Source organism: Brienomyrus brachyistius, chromosome 15, assembly GCF_023856365.1.
Source record: "Brienomyrus brachyistius isolate T26 chromosome 15, BBRACH_0.4, whole genome shotgun sequence".
NCBI lineage: Eukaryota > Metazoa > Chordata > Actinopteri > Osteoglossiformes > Mormyridae > Brienomyrus > Brienomyrus brachyistius.
The window spans coordinates 8,057,831-8,076,130 of NC_064547.1; the positions used below are offsets into that span (position 1 = coordinate 8,057,831).

General features: G+C 39.8%; 1 long non-coding RNA gene across 1 annotated transcript; it reads right to left on the reverse strand.

Moving 5' to 3' along the window:
• Window positions 1-15,064: 15,064 nt before the first annotated feature.
• LOC125708445 (uncharacterized) lies at window positions 15,065-18,096 on the reverse strand. The gene is made up of 3 exons (XR_007382479.1): window positions 18,021-18,096; window positions 15,766-15,848; window positions 15,065-15,174 (listed from the first exon to the last, which is right to left on the reverse strand). It is a non-coding gene; the product is annotated as an uncharacterized LOC125708445 (long non-coding RNA).
• Between the last annotated feature and the right edge of the window lie 204 nt (window positions 18,097-18,300).

Here is an 18,300-nt window from a genome sequence, read left to right on the forward strand (position 1 = left end):
ATTACGGCAGTCATCTACGAGACATAATCACATGGGAAAAGAAAAAGATCAAGATCACGAGCGAAATAAGTCATGATATTGAAACAATGGGAAGAAAAAAAACGAGGAGATTTTGATTTTATTTATTAAATAAATTCATTATTATTATTATTATTATTAGTAGTAGTAGTAATAGTAGTAGTAGTAGTAGTAGTAATATTGTTATTGCTATTATTAATAATGATAATAATAATAATGATAACAATAATAATGATGATAACAACAATAATAGTAACAATAGTAATTGTGATCATGATCAAGGCTCTATGTAAATCCTGTCTGATAACCCATTACTTTAACCCAGCCAACCATAAACAGAGTTGTTATGGTGCGACTCTACAGTATATCCTGCTGTTTGCTCTTAGGTTCATTCGCTCACCTATCAGCATCAATAGTGCCCCAATGTGTCACTGTTCCCTTCACACTCTGGCCAGATGTGCGGTTCCCACGGTGACCGCTAACGGGTTCCATGTCAGGGAAACGGCAGCCCGCAGGCAAAGCAAATGGTCAGCAGCCGACTGAAGAATAGATTTCTGAAAGGAGTGCTGACCTATTGGCTTTCAAATTATGAAGTTTTGTTTCCCCTCCTTTGTTGTCTTCAGGCTTTTAAAAAACTATTTATTTACACCGTCGTTACGCTAAATTGTGGTATGTCAGCAAACGGCACATTTCTTTGATTTTTTTTTTTCACTCTGAAGTCATGCTGGGAAATTCACCATATAAGTGTCGAGTAAACTGAATGGGCAGTCTCTGATGACAGGAAACGGGGAGATTTGTACATATTATATAATATTACGACACTGAATATTCTATGAATAAAAGTTGGATGGCACCATATGGCACCCAGTCACACACACATCCATCCATCCATCAATTATAAACTACAGGGTGATATTTTTATTCCCAAAATGAGGCGTGAGAAATTAATCGAACTTCAATATCAGTTACGATTTTGGCTTCCAACAATTATTAAAATAATTGAAATAGAACGATTCTTCTGCCACATTTCATTTTGCAAAGATGCTCCCGTTTGGTCTTGTGTTGTACACCCCTTTCCGCCCCTTTTCTTTGTTTTTCAGCTGAATTATATTCAGAGTTCAAGGAAATCCAGTGTTTTAAGTTGATGAATAATCGCATTAAATAATCGTGATGTCGATAATCGCGATTATGATTTTACCATAGGGGGCGGCATGGTGGTGCAGTGGTTAGCACTGTCGCCTCACACCTCTGGGACCCGGGTTCGAGTCTCCGCCTGGGTCACATGTGTGTGGAGTTTGCATGTTCTCCCCATGTCGTCGTGGGGTTTCCTCCGGGTACTCCGGTTTCCCCCCACAGTCCAAAAACATGCTAAGGCTAATTGGAGTTGCTGAATTGCCCGTAGGTGTGCATGTGTGAGTGAAAGGTGTGTGAGTGTGCCCTGCGATGGGCTGGCCCCCCATCCTGGGTTGTTCCCTGCCTCGTGCCCATTGCTTCCGGGATAGGCTCCGGACCCCCCGCGACCCAGTAGGATAAGCGGTTTGGAAAATGGATGGATGGATGGATTTTACCATAATTGAGCATCCGTGCTCCAAATTGGTCATGTTTTCTGATTATTGTATGAATTGTATGAGTGTGAATGGCATCCTGTTGTGACCCCTTTATCATTACACAAGGCCTAGGCTCACCACGACTTTACTATATACTTTGCATAAAGATAATATAACCTCAATGTAACCTATAAAACAAAGCTGGATAAGTGGATACAGGACGTCTACATCCTGGCTCCAGAATTCTTACACTTAATATTGGTTTATTTTGGACTTACGTGACATGACAAAAAGTCATTTTAAAAACTATATAGGGAGAAAGCACCTGGGGCGCATTTAAAACAGACATTATTATGTTTGCGTAATCCTTGAAAAAGTAGTGATAGTTGTCCAGATTTAAGGGTCAGAGACAAGACTTTATATATCCCGGGCCAAGAGTCAAGCCTGACATAGACCAGATGTACAATGAAGTAAGGTGAAATTATAAACTGATTAAAGAAAAAAAAATCAAGAAATGTAGGACCCAAAAAAACTGACATGAAAGTTTAATAAAGACTTTGCTGACTGATGAAGGAAGAAAATGTAAAAAAAATCTTATGATTAGTGTTAGTAGTGGTTTTCCAGTAAGAGTGTTTTAACGCTTATAATATCAAACTCATCAGCGAGATGAGGGGGTCAACAACGAAGGGAAGCTAACAGATTAATCCAGCAAGGAAGGGCCATCTTTCGCTAGATAAGCTCCTCACAGTCTGCTGTCCTACAAGGCGAAGACACACTGACCTTTATCTCACTTCTTTTTTTTGTTAATATCTCAGGCATATCCTAAGCAGGGCTTTTAAACTATGAATGTCTCTGTTGGAAAACTTATCTGGTGGAAACTTCCTGAGGTCTCCTTTTTGCCAATAAACAGTTATGTAGTTCGACCAGAATTTTGACCTAGTGACTCATTTACAGAACTATTCCGGCCCTCGCTTTACCTTTTTTTGTGTTTCATTTACTCATTCACTGATATGTTCTGTAATAATGCATGTCTGTGTGGTTAATACATTACAGCACAATCAACTTGCTTTCCAAAGAAAGCAACGCTGCATTTGAGACAGAGACCCCTTACACCATGTTGGATACAGTATAAGAACATCCATTCATTTTACATCATAGAAAAAAACTGACTGCATTAAAAATGAAATAGACTATCAAGCATATATTGTATTGTGTATTTTGACTTTTATGATCTATGTGTGTCGATCCGAATGCAATAAAATTACTTACAGTAAAAGCAAGAAATAAAAAAACAGCTAAAATGGTCTCTGCTTATCCAGTGTTGGGTTCTGGTGAATAATTCATATATCTATTGATTTTGATCATGTACAGATCTGACATGGGATCGCATTGTTCAATGGTGAATTGTTGTTATTATTGTCATTATTATTATTATTATTATTGCTGACTGGCAGTCACACCTGAGTACTTTCGGGAGATGTAAATCCCTCCAGTTTGAGCACGTTAACAGCATAGCCAATCAGCAGCCTCGTACTGACCCCGCTGCTACCAGGTGATCACGGCATATCGGTGTCATTGCAGCAGTGTTCCGTGTCTGCACTCACGGATTACTGGTCACACCTCGTAAGCCTTTTGCAAACTAATCCCAGGTTTTTTTTTCCACGCACTAACTGGGAATCGATTAGCTGTGAGGGGTGTTAGGGAGACATAAACGCGACCCCCCCCCCCCCGACTCTGCAGCCGTATCACTGCAGGTAAAAGAATGGTTTGCCGATGTGCGTTCTGCGAAGCAATGAGATTTACACAGGAGTCTTTCATCTTAATGCAGCATTTGGGAATATGTATATAGACCCCATTGTTCTAATGTCAACCAAAATTACACGTCTCAAAGAGTTTTGAAATCAAGAAAAATCATATATTCACAAATGTGTCACTCTAATATTGCTTGAAATAGATACTTGCAGTAACAAGTTGATTTGTTTGAGGGTTTCAGGTTCTTTAGCGTTATCTAAACTTCATTTGTTCCCAGTTCTTTGGTTCTATTGTAAGTTTCGGTTGTAAGTTGCCAAGAAATACTCTATTATGTAGATACAATCAAAAAATTAAAGGAACTCCATTTGCTGACATGCAGTATGATGGAAGCATCTATCAATGTCTCTCGCTCATTTCTCCAACAGTAGATCCTGCTACTAGATTAATAACATATTTAATAGTACAACATTGTCATGCAACAACCTGAATTCTGTGACTAAAATGTTCAAAATCAGGACAAATTGGTAAATTCTGCACGTCCAAGCCCTCCAGGCTCTCTTGGACTGTATCGATTTATTCAATTTTCTTCTCTACTCAGACATGACACAGTGGCATTTGGTTTAACACTGTAGCCACCAGGGCTCCGGGTTCGAATGCTGCCGCTGACTCTGCGTATTCATGCTTTGTTTGTGGGGGATTCCTCCAGCAGGCCAGGAAGATGTGGTTGACTGAATGTGTGCCTGGCCATAGTGTGTGTGCCCTGTGATTGGCTGGAATCCGGTTTAGGTTGTCCTGTGCTTCCTGTATACCAGATAAGCAGTTACACAAAGCTGATACAGTAATGACACTGGTCTCTTTCGCCTGTACAAACAAACCAAATGATAGGGGTGCAGGCAATTCCTTGAGAAGCATCCAGTCAAATTCAGTTATTGTTTTGCCGATATCCAGAGAGTGAAGTTTGAAATATGAAGGCTTAGGAAAGACGGGATCAAAGTTCTTTTGTCCACCACATGAAAAAAAGGCCCTTATCATTATGCCTTTCAGCTTATGATAAGAGTAGTTATGACTTCCAGATGCTCCCGGTCTCCCTGCCCCCCACCCCGAGCCGGATGATTTCCGAGAAGGGAGTGAATCTAATAAATGGAGTCAGCACGAGTGAGCCCGAAGATGCGGAATAATATTAGCACGTCTTCCTAATTCTGGGGCTCAGCAGGATCCAAGTAGCCCTGTTGTAATCCACCCCAGGCTTCTCTGTCAAATAGAATTACTGGGGGCAAAAAGCACCGACTGCAGACCACCCTCCCAGACCCCGTGAGCTTATTTTACTTTTCTTTTGAGGGAAAGGTGACACCATACTTGTGTGTCCATTTTATAGGTACAGATTCAAGATAAAAAAGTAATAACTACACTTTCATTTAGGTATAAACTTTTTTTTAAAAAAAGCTTACAATGTCTTTTTGATGGCTTTTCAATATGTTAAAAAAAAACTCAGCAATTATATTAGCAGTCAGCAGCTAATAAACAAGAGCTTCTAATCTATTCGATTCTGAGACTAGATCTTAACTGCTGTTATTGTTATTATTACATTTGTTTCCCTGAGTAATTTTCTTGGCAGTTGCGCTTGAGTACGGCGGTCTGTGCTCGACATCGAGGCATCTACTGCGAGAAAGGACATAAGGAGGCGAGTTCAAAGGCAGTTCCTGACTGAGCTCTGGAAACAAAGGCAGCAGGGAAACATCTGTTTCACATGGTTTTTGCATTATCTACTTAACATTAGGTGTTTGCATTAAGGGTACGTTACCTGTATAGTACATATGTAAGTGGGTAATACTCTCACTTACACATCAAAGGTTACATATGGAATCTATTAGTTGCAGTTTTCATTTGTTCAGGGTGCTTGTATGTAACTTACACTGGTATTCAGCTGTGGGGGTCTTGGATGTTCTTACATATTGACTCTGAATATATGTGTGCTGGAATTATCAATGTGATATCTGAATAGGGGCGGCGTGGTGGATCAGCGGTTAGCACTTAGCAGTTTTTCACCTTGCGCTTTCAGGTTTGCAGCATGAAATCCAGTCGAGAATGTATATTCAGTGCCGGTGTGGGTTTCCTTTACGTGCCTCGGTGGCCCCCTCACAATTCGCCGGTATGGTTTTCTGGAGAATTGATGCCTCTAAAACCATTTGCATGTGTTGGTGAATAAGCGTGTATGTGAAGCACATGCTATGGCTTAGGTTAGCATGTATTTGCGGTCTCCTTTCCCCCCAGACAGGCTTTGGAGTATAGTGAATTTAATGGGATAAACAGTTACTAAAAATAGATGCGTACACACTGGAGCAATACAATATTCCCCCAAAATGTTTCTTTTTAAAAAGTCGGGTCAAAATGCCATCAAGCTGTCAAGTGATCTCTTGAACCTTATTTCTCATTTTAAAGAACTGGGCACGGTTTCAGACCAGAAACTCGCACAAAAAAAAGCTCTGATGTGAAGGAGTCTTAGTACAAAAGGTAGTTAGACGCATTTTCTGTGAGCGACTTAAATATTTCAATGCTGTGTTTAACCCATTTTCCACATCCATTCCAGATTTAGTTTCGTGCATTAATTTCTCCGCTGCTGTGAGTGTTGTCGGGCATGGTTAGGGGGCGCCGTTCTGTTGGAGGTGATAATGAACCTTCAGTGCCATTTGTTGGAGGGTGGTATGAAGACTTGCATGTGAATATATATATATATATATACACACACACACAAAATCTCACACATACACATGGACTCAAAACATTAAAATCTCATACATATTTATATTCTATTTGCCCAATTAATTTTATGACCAATGAGGAACGATATTTTATCTCAGTGACTGACTCTTCTACCACAGAGCTGACATGACAATAAAGTTACTTTGACTTTTGACATACAGTCGCAGTCAAAGGTTTGGACACACCTACCCATATAAACAGTTATTTGTACTATTCTCTACATATAAGAACAAACACATCAAAACTATGAAATAACATATTTGTGTTTTGTACTGACCAAAAACTGTTTAAAAAATTGTTTGGGTGGGTGAGGCAGCTCTGTGGGTTGGGACCCAGAAGGTTGCTGGTTCAAATCCCTGGGTTGGCGTGTAATACCAGCATTGGGGCCATGAGCAAGGCCCTTAACCCCAATTACTCCAGGGACTAACTGACCCTACTGTCTCCTCTAGACCAGTTTCAGGAGGTGGCTTCCTGGCACGCTTTTCCAGCTGTGATATATATATGCTGAACCTTCATTGGCCACTTTTCCTTCACTCTCTGGTCAATCTCTTCCCAACCCAAACCCTACTGTGTTTAGGTCAGACGGCCAGGTCATTTTTGCTCTCCTTTGTAGGAGGCTTGATGTGTCCAAACTTTTACCTGGTACTGTCCACATTTGCAGAAACAAAAAACCTGTAAAAATGCACTTCTGCAGTTCTCTCTCTCCTTCTCCCTCTCCTTCTCTGTCTGTCTCTCTCTCTCTCTCCCTCTTTCCAATTTCCGCCTTCAGAGATGTTCTCAACTCCCACAGCCACTGTCCGCTTTCTGCCATAGTTTCTATGCCTCCAATAACCCATCCACACTCCCTCACCTTCTCCGGATGAAAAAGAGCTTCTGTGCTAACACTTTTATTGGCTGTCTGAAGGGGAAAAACACAGACCTGCACATAAGGGGTCATATTAACAGGAGAAATATATATACTGTCAATACTGTTTATGTAATCTATTTTCTCTTTTTATTACACAGATTTATCAAGAGGAAAAGATGCCGAATGGGCAAGGATTGTAAAATGAAACCTGGATTTTGTTTTTTAAAAAGCCTAGGCAGAATCATGAGCAGATAAGAAAGCCAAATAACCGCTGAAGTGATTCATCATTTATAGTAACCTGCTGCGATTTGGGTTGAGTCGCATTCCGCCTGGGGTTGATTGGGTTTTATAGTGGTTCTCTGAAATGTATGGCTAGCCTGTAATTTATTGCCAATATGTGGATTCCACTGGGGTGATGAACATCACTACATCAGCAGTGCAATCCAAGATTGTATATGTAAAAAGTCTTAGGCGTGTGTGTGTGTGTGTGTGTGTGTGTACTGTAAATGGCTGCATGCTGCTTCACCAGAATAAACATTTTCTACATTTTAGAGTCAACTGAAAGATAGATAGATAGATAGATAGATAGATACATATACCACTCTATCTATCTATCTATCTATCTATCTATCTATCTATCTATCTATCTATCTATCTATCTATCTTCATACTTGTTTTGCTTGACTTATGCAGTAATTGTTCATACTCTGAAAGAAAAATGCACATCAAAAAGCACATTGAGGTCATACTTAATGAGTAATGAGTTGTAATATTTCTATGCCCCAATAAAACATAATGAATTTTATTATTCCCATTTCAAAAATGAAGTGTCACGTCACATGCTTAGGTGTGTGTGTGTGTGGTCCAGATATATTTTACTTTGTGGGGACCAAATGTCTACATAATGTGATGAATGCCTGTTTTTTTCAACTTAAAAATCCACAAAAACGTGTTATTGTTTGGTTAATAATAGTTTAGTTAGGGCTGGGTAGGGGTTAAGGTTGTCATAGTTAGCATTAGCATTTTTCCCATAGAAATGAATGGGCGATCCCCTCAAAGATATGATTATAGGTCTGTCTGTGTGTATATGTATGTATGTAAATTATATACTATTAAACTTTGGTCCTTTTTGACTTGATAACATCACTCTGTTGCTGCAGATTTGTCTGCCACACCTTCATGATGCTAATCTCCTGTTCCACCACATAAAGCGTGCCAAGAAAATATCCCCTACACCTTTACACCCCCACCAGTAGCTTGACTTGTTGACAGATCCATGCCTTCACATGGTTTACGCCAAATTTTGACCCTACCATCCTAATGTCAGAGCAGAAACAGAGACTCATCTGACCAGACAATATTTCCACAATCTTCCATTGTCCACATCAGGTTCCTGTTCTTAGCCGACACGAGTAGCACCCGGTGTGGTCTTCTGCTGCTGTAGTCCATCTGCTTCAGTGTTTAATGTGTTTTGCCTTCAGAGATGCTCTTCTGCGTGGCTGTAGCAAGTCATTATTTTAGTTACTGTTGCCTTTGTATCAGCTTCAACCAGTCTGGCCAGTCTTCTCTAACCTCTGCCATCAACGAGGCATTTTCATCCAGAGAACCTCCACTCGCTGGGTCTTTCTCTTTACTTTTTTTGAAAAAAACCCTATAAATCCTAGAGGTAGCTGTGCGTGAAAACCCCAGTAGATCAAAAGTTTTTGAAATACTCATACCAACCTGTCTGTCACCAACAGCCATGCCACAGTCAAAGTCACTTAAATCACCTTTCATCCCTCTTCCGACGTGTTTGACGCCAACACTTGCTGAACCCCTTGGCCTACAGCGGCATGTTTTCATACATCATGCTGCTGACATGTGTGTAGCTGATCAGATACTCGCTTCAACAAGCGATTGAACCGTTGTACCTAACAAAGTGGCCATTGGGTACATATACACACATGCACACGTGTGCAAGCGCACTTCACATGTTGTAAATTAGTGGAAACACGGAGCAGTACCATCATGCAATCATCATGATTGGAACCACTAATTAAACCTGGACTCTGGATTACATACATGCACCCCATTTTGTACAATAGCGAGGTCTATCTTCAGTTATAAACTATTGGGCTGAATGGCAATAACAACACATTCTTCAAAAAGCATAGAATTCAGGTTATGACATTTTTCCGATATCCCTAGTCACCAAATCTTTAGACTAAAGTCACTGTGACCAGGTTGATAATTACAAGTGGATCACAGCAGCGTCCTTGTATTAACAAACAAACTCATTTTCTACAGAGGTGAAAGTGAACTCTAAGAGACAGCCAGCGTTTTAAAATCAGAGCACATTTTACCTCCCGGAGTATGTGTTTGGAAGTTTCATGGCTGAGCACAGAATTAAACATGAGCTTTGGGCTTGCAGGAATGCTGGCTGTCACTCTCCCAGAGAATACCTGCGTAAATTGGATTGGCCTGTCATGTAAGGAAATGAATGCTTGACTGGACCATGAGAGAATGTGAAATGCAGAAGGGAGAAAGCCCTGTGTCCTGCAAACTAAATCAGAGGAATTTTCCTTCCAGACATTATCCACTTGACTCTGAAGAAAACTAGTCAATCAGTGCTGGTAGCTTTTTATTACTGTGTCAATTGGATCACTACTCTTCCTTTATCGTGGACACAACTCACGTCCCCGCATGTTGGTTGGGGGGATAGAGGTGGGGAATCGTGAGGACTGTTAGAAATTAAATATATATGTATGTATAGTACATACATGTGTGTGTGTGTGTGTAATAATCTTATCGGCATCACATTACATGCCAGTAATATAGCAGTACTGTTTTGTTCATGTGCAAACAGTGTGGACAATGGGCTTTGTTATTTTTCCAATTACTGTTTAACACAGTCTCTAAAAATAGTAAGCATCCCCATCTATCTGCGCTCCTATCTCTGCAGAAGGGCTTTGCCCTATTTCATCCAGAAAAGCAATACACCGCCAGGGCAGAGTGCGTTCAGCTCCAGCCGCAGTGTGCGGTTTAACAAATGAAGTTTGGTGGTATGAAGAAGGATCGTTTCTAAATCTATTATAACAGACGTGAGCTATTTCTCTCAGGGGTGCAGAAAATGTTAAAAAAAAAAACTGGTCACAATGAAAGCAATATCTTGCCGACGTTTTAAAAAATTACTGTTTTACATGAAATCCATTTAATGTTATAAAATGGGGGGTGGAGGTGCAGTGGGGATTTGAAGTGTCTCCTTATATAACACTCGGTTTCTTTTCTCTCGCCCAGATACCAAACCCTTTCTTTGAACCAACAACCTTTTCTTTCTGAAATGCCACAAAAGTATTCGGCAGTCCTCAGCTTAATCAAAGCAGAATTGCATTCAGAAATGTATGTACTGTAAGCAATTGTGTACATAGATGTGCCTATATTGTTCATTGTTCCACAATTTACTTAATAATCAATACCACAAGTTATCCCAATAATTGCCAGTTTCACCCCAAATAAAAACCTCAACAGATTTAATTGTAACTCTTTTAAGATAAATATTTTATTGACCATTTACAAACTGATCATTATCCATCCATCTATTTTCCAAACCGCTTATCCTTCTGGGTCGCGGGGCGTCCGGAGCCTATCCCGGAAGCAATGGGCACGAGGCAGGGAACAACCCAGGATGGGGGGGGGGGCAACCCATCACAGACTGATCATTATCTGTAACTTTTTCTTTAATTCTAATCACTAACACCAACAATTGCATAAATGTTTATAGTTTGTAGTACTATAATTATAGTGAAAATGCTTCATAGTGAATAACGACTGATGAATTTTACATCTGGTATGAGAAAATAGCAACGATAAAAAGAGATTAACAGCAAAGAAATGGAATTTTATCAAACTAATAATAGTTGCATAAAAAAGTGATATAAACTTTGTTTTTCATTTCTGAGGAATGGGGAATTATGGGCCGACAGACGACAGAAAGCCGACCCTGAGCATTCATCTGGGTTAGACTGAAAGAGCCGAACCAGACTTGGCAAACACGCTTAAACAGCACAACACAAAAGTGTACAGCGAGTTACACACGGCGATAACAGGGATAAAGGGAAAGCTAATACTGCAGTTTAATTCCATGGCTGGCGCTATCTAATTTGTGGCTCCTTTTTGTCTCCTCTGTTCCGAATGGAAAAGGATTTTATCCCCGTTCTGGTCCTTGTTTTCCCAGTCTGCTCCGTTTGATCGTACATAGCATCTCTAAGTCTCAATGCAACACTGAGTTTCTAATTACATTTTCATTCTGGTTTTTCTAATGCATCTACTTGTAAACCAATTTAGCTCGTGGCGCCTCCAGTCAGCTCTGGCAAGAAACACAGATTGTCGTGCTTCAGACATGATTTTGCAGTAAACGTTTATTTTTGTTGTAGTTTGCTTCCTAGAGCATTTCATTGCACTCGAATGACATTACTAGCGATAATAGATGAAGTTACCTTGCATTGCTTTTCCAGGAAAACAGTTTAGTTCACTAAATGACTTATAAGGTACCTGTCAGGTACTTTGGCATAAAATGAAAGTTACCATCAAGTCTCATTTACAACATTGCCAGAGAAATTCAGCTGAACGTCTGCGTGCTCAAATAACAAAATATAACTATGCAATTTTTAAAGTTTTATACGCATTGCAATGTCTTGTTTCCAAAATGATTACACTCATTCCCGGTATTAATGTGTCCCGTTAAATCAAAACTTGCTGTGAGAAAATAACTGTTGAGGTAGTTCAAATATCAAACTTTGTATCGAAAACCAATTTGCAAATCAGAAATTGCATGGATATACAGAACACCAGATTCTTCATACTGTAAATGCTACCCCTTTTTTTTTTTACAGCTTACCGAATATGTTTTTATTCCAAAACTTACATGAATCTATATGTGTAGCATATTGTGAAAATATTTCTTTTCTGCATATGCATTTTCAACATAGCAACTAAAGAGCTATATATATACACACCATATACATGCACAATTAAGTAATAGTATTCTTCCGGAATTCTATTTGCAGCAGCGTTCATGGCATCCATTGAATATCTCACTGCCAATCGAGTCCTTCATGTCTGTCAGGCCACACGATCATCCCATTTCACGCTGAATACTTATCATGCAGTACAACAATGGGGTGGGGGTGCATTCTGCATGCTTTACACGACATCAACCTGCGGGCATTACAACCACCTTAAGCATCTGAATTTGGAACGTTGAAACCCTTTGACTCTATGCAAGAAAAACTCTCCCCAGTGGAACCTGAGAACAGGGAATTTGATAGGAGTTCCACTGAAACTGGTCACTATTTCTCACCTCGAACAGAAGCATGAATGCCAGAGGGGGTGTTTCAGGTCCAGAGAGTAAAAGTCCAGACCAGGATTTTGTTTCAACCAACCAGTTGAGTATAAAGAGTCACAGTCACAGAATACTGGTTGGTTGAAACAAAATCCTGGTCTGGATTTTTACTCTCTGGACATGAACTGCTCACCTCTGATGAATGCTGATACTGTCAAAACAAATTCTACGTAATTTAACATTCAGCCCTCCATGAGATTTACACTGAGTGTAAATGTGGGTGTAAAGATGGTAAATGATCAGCAGTGCTTTAGGAATGTGGTGTCATCATCTGACACCGCAGAACGCCTGACTGCATTACTCTCATGGAGTCTGTCAATGTGGTGGCGGACGTGTCTGTGATCAGACTTGGGTATTATCTGAAAACAGTCGGAGAGGAGACGGATCTTCTCTGTTAGTTAAATAACAAGGTTGCAAGTGCCAGTTGCCAGCCTGTGTCTTAAAAGTTGACCGAATGTAAAACAGATTTTCAATCAGGCTCTGCTTTCAGGGTGGGTCAGTGTATAGCGATGGTTGTTAAAAAAAATCCATACTGTATCAAGATCTGAATTTAAACAGTTCAAAGTATCATGTCAGTAAATTACTGTATGTTCAGTACTAGCCTACTGCATACAAAGCAAAGCCTGGGAAGAAAATCAATGTCAAACTGATCAATGTCAAAACATATGGTCAACATTATACTATAAATTAGACATTGTCACAGACAGCAAAATATGTTGCTTGCTGCAGTGATATTGGCTCACTGGATATATATGAAAATACATCATACAATAAATGTATAAAAATATAAACTAATTTTAGTCGTTCACAATTTATATTTCAAGTAATCCGAATTACATTTCTCATTGCATGTTAGAGAGTATGCTATAGCACTACACTGGCAAATTACTTGTTCTCATTTAGAAATATAAAAAGTTTTAGGATACAGGAAATTGGTGGATGTCTACAGTATCTGCTTCTGCAGCCTATGTCAGACACTTCACCAGCCTGGGACATTTGAGGATGAAGGCCTGATTGATTCAGAACAAGCCCCAAATGATTTGTGTAACGCAGATATATTAACGGCCATGCTCTCAGGTGGAGAATTATGTACTTGATAACAGTCCTAGTCCAGGTCTAGGTTTCCCAAAACCTTCGTAGTGCGACCATCATAGTGGGTGGGGGGGGGGGGGGGGGGGGGCGGATGCACGGAGGGATTGGGTCTGTGGTCTAAGCCCCCGGTGTCTTAAGACCCTAGCAACGCCCCTGGCCCAAATTCCATCGTACTTATTCCACAATTTATTTCGAATTTATCACCAACTGTACACCACCACTCTAAACCTTTCATCCTAATTTGCTGATCTGTTTCTTTTCCCATTCGGCCCACCGGCTATGCACCTTTCACTTCCATCTCCTTAAACACCGGAGATTTCACCTGTGAGAGAAGTTTTTCCTCAATTGCCTCTTTCAGCTGTATTCACACATTAAAGAAGTGCTCAAAGACAGGTAAGAATAGGCCAATATAGGAGAAATAATTCCATCACCTAATAGTTTGCAATAAATAAAAAAAAAACTACGTTATATTGTACATGCTTTTGCAGTATTGGCCTGATGCAAAAATGAAATTAGTTATGTATAGTATGGCAAGATATTGCGATAGTGATCAGATGCGTTGCTGTTATTTTGAAGGATGGCCCAACACAATGAATATGCCTGTAAGCCAACAGTAGAAAGCATTTAATTCTTTCCCAGCAGTCCAACACGAAATGACTGTAATATGTCAATGCAAGCAGGGGCTCACTGGCGTCTTTAGGTCTGGTTGCTTGAGAAAAAATTGCAGTAGTACGTGCTTATCTCCATCTTCCCAGGTAACACGTCTTTCTGTCACATACTCCGCCCCGTTTGTGCTGTTTGTTTAGTTTTTGATTTTCCGGAGATGCTGAAGTTACCAGAAGATTTATCATATAAACCATATGTGATGTTTGTAGGACGTTTCCCAAAATTTGTTATTTAAAGACACAAAACGTGTAATGCTTTTCTTCTGAATGTGGTTCTGATAAATCTATGAAACCATCTGTTATTTGGCTTTTCACATTCAGTGCACATCAAAGGTGCATTTAAAATCCAGCCCATTTGTTAAATTCTGTGAGCTCATTTGTGCAAAACTATTCAGATGCTCGGATGCTCGGCAATAGCCAGAGCACCTTCTACTTAACGCCATGCGCACAAAAGCAAACAGCCCCGCATTACTGGCTAGTACCAAGTCCCTAGCTGATCCGATTCAGGCTTTTTATGGCCGCTGACATATAGCTGCAAGCAAAGCTGCTCCCCGTCATTCAACATCATTCCCAGATTCACGGGACATAGTCAAACAGAAAGAAAGATGTCAGCCAACACACCTTAAGCCATTATTGACTTCTTACATTTCATACAACTTTATTATAAAAAAAAAACTTACATCTTCATCTCCAAAGTGATACTATGAGGTAAACGAGAGTATTTTTCGCAAACTTTAACATCAGTTTTCACGCATAAAGATTACAATTAAAGGCAAAATAAAATTTATATATAAACTACTTTTCAATAACATATGTTTTAACGTACTATATGGCTTGAAGTGGGCCAGTACTTACTGGTGCATATTACTGGTAACTTCTTGCTGTTCTGTTCAGAGCACGCAGAACATTTCTTACATGCTGTCAGCAGCCGTACCACCTGAAGTTCAGACTACATAATCTGCCTGAAACTAAGCAGGTTTGGGCCTGGCCAGTACTTGGATGGGAGGAAAGCTGGGTTGCTCCTGGGAGAGGTGTTGGTGTGGCCAGTAGGGGGAGCCCATCCTGTGGTCTGTGGAGATCCCAATGCCCCAGGGCAGTGACGGGGACACTGCGCTGTAAAAATGGTGCCGTCCTATGGATGAGGTAATATGGCCCACTGTGGCCTTTGCCAATCTGGCCTCCGAATCATGCACTATAATTGGTGAATTCCCTTCTATCCCTTCACCACCTTAGCTACTACGCGGTGAGTGTGCAAAATGGCTGCTGTTGCATCATCCAGGTGGTGGTGGTTTAAGTGGCTCTCCATTGGTCCTCTAAGGTGCTCTGGGTGTCTTGAAAAGTTCCACATAAATATACCACTCATAACAAGGCAAGTATGGGCACTCACTTGTTTTATACACTTCAAGCATTGGTTTTACGTAGGTTTTACTAGAGTATTCAATGTATCTATTACAGATTTTTATGTTCCCAGATGATTGAAATACAAGGAAATACCTGAACATCATATGTGACAATTACATTGCTGTATTGCGTCTACTGATTCCAAACCTTCAACCCATCCATCGTACACAGAAGAGGGCCAAGGTACATGCCAGGTAGGATGCTGAGGCCTGTCCATAGCAGGGCACAGCAACATACACATAACCATTGGGAAATTCAGTGGCACTGACTCACTGCACAGTCTGTGGGCTGCAGGATACTTACACAACGAGGGGAGAACATGCAAAGCCAAACACAAAGATAGATGACCTTCGAAGCCCTGACTTTACCAACATGCTGTCCTGTATCTTTTTATAGAAAAAAATGAAAAAGACAGAAAATATATAACTATCATATATGCATACATAGTGCTATTTTAACGAGACATCACGGTAGCGCAGTAGTTAGCCCTCTTGGAGCCAGGGCTCCTGTCCTCATCTCATCTTCTGTGTGTATGGAGCTTGCATGTTCTTTTCAGTGGTGGATGGTACAGGTCCAGAAGGTAAAAAAAAAAATCCAGACCAAGATTTTGTTTCAACCAGCCAGCTGAGTTCTCTGTGAATGTGACTCTTTCTACTGAACCATTTGGTGGAATCTGGATTGATCTGGATTTTTATGTTTTGGACCTGAACTATCCACTGCTGTTACCTAGATACCTAGTCTGTATGTGTGTGTGTACAATGGGTTGGTGCCCCATCCTGGGCTGTTCCTTGCCTTTTGACTGTAGCTTCCAGCATAGGCTCCAGACCCCCCCCCCCCCCCCAACCCTGAATATGACAAGCGGGTTGGATGCATATTCACATACATTAGTTATAGCAGGAAGGGGTTTTAGGATTTTACAGTCGTATGTTTCCTAGCCAACCCTGTAGCTATTCTTTCAAGTTGGTACAACAGTGTAACACAGGGGTTACTCAGATAAATATGCTTCTGAAAGAGAAATTCAGACGTGCATGTGGTGCACGTGTTTGTATGAGCGTGTGGGTATGTGCAGGCGAATATATAACAGCATGTAATTAGATTACCCTGAATCCATATATTGTATGTCGAAAAGCTGTTTATTCAAGTCAAGGATTTTACTGCAACTTCCAGTGTGGCACGGAAGCCTGGTATGTTACCTAAATACAGCCGCTTCTAAAGTTCATTAGTTTAACATTCACTACTTGAAAGAAAGTGAAAATTTTCCTTGATCTAGGTTTTTTTTTCTACTTTCTAGTGGTATCATCTGGGTTAGGTTTTTCCTTTTTTCGTTTAACTGTTTAGGTATAATAAAGAAAAAACACACAGGGCAGGGGGTAGAATTGCAACCCCAAACCAAAAACAGAATACACTGTAATTCAGGAAAATTTGTCAAGTTTTATTAACTATAAAATGCTAATCATCCTCTTGGTTAGAAAAAGAATCATTCTTTGTTCATTTTAAAAGCAAATCTTTTTTATTATGAAAATGTGTAATCAGTAAAGATTCTTTGCATTTTTTATTCACGTGAAGAGCTACCGAAAAAGTCACCCGACAAATTCTGGAAACAAATTAATTCTTCATGTTAAACTGCGGTTTTGACTTTTCATATTAGAAAAAAAAAAAAAAAGTTCTTTCCATCTTATTTCATGTTCATTTTTGATATATAATACATTTGGGAAAGAGGGAAACAATTTGATTTGTTCCTTGAACTTGTTTGGGCTAAAGCTCACGCAGAACACAATTGTAAAAGGTATATTTGAATGTAAATTTGAGGGAGTCAGGTTGTTCTTTAGGGACTGGAGATGTCCTTTGGTGAGGTATAAATAATTTGTTAATTAGGAAGGTTATCTGTGTCAGCACTATATTTTATGGGATTTTTTAAATTAATGTTTTGAGGAGAATTGTTCCATGAAACTTTATATGATTAAAGCACCTAGATTTTGGGAAGTAAATCAGGTTAAATATCACACTCAGGAGAGGTTCATGCAGAATTACTTTGAATTTCAGAGATAATCTATACTTCACTAATAGATTATATAATACAGGGAAAATTTTAAAAACACAGTTTGACTGGTGGGACAAATGCAGTGTGACGCAGCTGTCACTTTAGTGCAGTGATACTAGTTTTAAAGCAGCACTTTTGTAAATTAATGGACAGAGTTTCTTATGGAAAAGATTTTTAAACATCTTAATTGATAAGCTACTACAATCATTGATTGTACTAACAAGCCATTTCACATTAGCAAGGTTTTCAGTCTCGTTTCTAGCAAGTCACTCATAGGTTCCATTCCAGTTTAATTCTTAAGAAATTAGCCTTGAACAGAAGAGGCACAGAAAAGTATATTTTTATCACTGCTTGTGGACCAGCAGTGTGTACACATTTGAAAACACATTGCTAGTAACAGAAGAGCATTATGTAATATTAAGAAAAACTTGCAATATACAAGCACCAGCTGCTTTTGACGATACAATGTATTTGTGCATCACAATGTGATAAACATTTAAAATGATGAAAGACTTACACACATTTCTGTAAATATTTTTCTTGCTATAAATCCTCTTCTTTGTGCAGAGCATCGTCTGTCCATGACCTTTAATTAATCCCCTAAGGCAGTATTCCCAAACCTCTCCTCTATTACCACCAGCCGATTCATTTCCATTCCACCATCAGCACACCTGGCTCAACTAATTAAAGGCTTGATGATTAGTTGATTAGTTGCGCCCAATGGTCCAGTGGTAGGCTCAACCAAACATACACTCTAATTAATTATGCAAAGAAATAAAGGATTATCAGATTCTTAC